The sequence below is a fragment of the Triticum dicoccoides genome, chromosome 5B, assembly GCF_002162155.2.
Source record: "Triticum dicoccoides isolate Atlit2015 ecotype Zavitan chromosome 5B, WEW_v2.0, whole genome shotgun sequence".
NCBI classification, from domain to species: domain Eukaryota; kingdom Viridiplantae; phylum Streptophyta; class Magnoliopsida; order Poales; family Poaceae; genus Triticum; species Triticum dicoccoides.
The window spans coordinates 42,555,268-42,557,181 of record NC_041389.1 but is presented as its reverse complement, the minus strand read 5'-3'; positions in this window follow the sequence as shown (position 1 = coordinate 42,557,181).

Here is a 1,914-nt window from a genome sequence, read left to right as displayed (position 1 = left end):
GCGCGCTGCCCCTGACCGCCGCCGGAACCCCAACCCGCCGCCGATGAGGCTCGACCCCCCGGGGGCCCAGCCAAGATGGTGCTCGCGTAGCTAGGCGGGAGCATCTCCCGCGCGCTTGCACAGATGAGCAACGCCACGGTGATCAAAGAGAAGGTGCTCGGGGAGTGCCTCAACGAGATCTCCGGCGCGCTCTTGCAGTCCGACGTCGAGAAGATCGTCAACCTCGAGACCCTCGTCGCCGGCACCAACAAGCGGCGCATCATACAGCAGGTCCCGCCCGCTCCACCTCCCTCAATTCATTTCCTGTGCTAATTTGATCAAGGGACACACGTGCCAGGGGGGACTGGTCGGGAGGAAGCTGATGCCCTTGTGTTTTACTTGCTGCAGGCCGCCTTCAGGGAGCTCTGCAACATGCTGGATCCAGGGAAGCCGGTCTTCAACCCCAAGAAGGGAAAGCCCAGCGTCGTCATGTTCGTTGGATTGCAGGGCTAGTCTGACTCACCAACCAACCTTCCCTGCTTGCTCTGTTTATTGTTCTACACCTGTTACTGAATGTATATATGTACCACTCTATGTGTAGCATTTTTCTAACTGTACAATAGCACTCACTCCTCTACTGTCACATAATAGATTATCCTTGAATTCATCTAATTTGCATCAAAGCAAAACCATTGATTAATACTAGATGATTGTTACTGTACATTTGGTTATAGATTTCTTTGAACTAGTTTGATTCCCTGCTGATCTACATCTTTTACTTACTCACATGCTTGACTAAATTTGCTACTGCTGTTACTCTAGTGGTGAACGAGATAGGCATTCTATTGCTTGTTTCCTTGCTTCCACAAATTAAAACTCAGTAATCTTGTTAACTGCTACAGCTGTCATGAACCACACATCTGAGATGAACTTGACATTGCTTTGCTCGTGTGTCAAGTATGGATAGACTTTGCTATTCACCAGTATTCAGGCGGTTGAAGTGTGCGTGTTTCTGCGGCTGTTAGGATTTCGTGGGTTGTTATCACTAGTACTAGTCCTATCAAATTGCCTGTGAGTAGTTCATTCCATGCTATCCAGGGGATATTCATTTATGTGCCTGTTAATTCGTTCTTAGTGTGTATGTATGTATATGTGCTAGCAACATGAGTAGGAATTAGCATCATGGTCGGCTTGGATGAATTGCATGCATACATTGATCCAGTGAAAAGTGTATTACTGATACAATCCTCTTTTTCACAAAGCTATTATACACTTTGGGAAATACAGTAATTTGTTCTTTACTAAATGCACTGCAAGTATGGATGCTGATGCATGCATGCATCTAGGGTGAGTCGTACCTAGTTGTTCTTTATGCATCTCCAGTCGTACCTAGTATTGTTTTCATGGAATCAGTACAATTTCTTTGTACATTGGGATTGCTCTTTTTGCTTCATATTATGGTGTAAATGTCTTGCTAGCTTATTGTGGCAGCCGGCTGGATTATCGCTCATAGGGTCACTCGTATCATGCGTGAATGGCTGTAGGACTTGGGGACTTGCATGGCTAGAATCGCATGGTCTGTTTGGTGTTGTTTTCGGTGATGATTTGGGAAAACGCAGCAGGTTGATTGATTGTGGGAAAACGCTTGCCTCTGCTTAACATATCTAAAATCTAGTCAAATTCCTCAACAACATAGTTGTTTTTTTACAACAACAATGCATTCAAAAATCTGATCTATCTATATACACACTTTGTGGAAGAAATAGGATATATATATATATATATATATATATGCTTCTGTTGCTTCTATATTATATATATACATGTATGTTTAGTTATTCGACATTCTTCAACATTTTTCTGTTCGATTTGGTGCAGGAGGACGCCTGAGCTGAGAAGGAGGACGCCGTCGTCCACCCCAGCCACCACACAAGG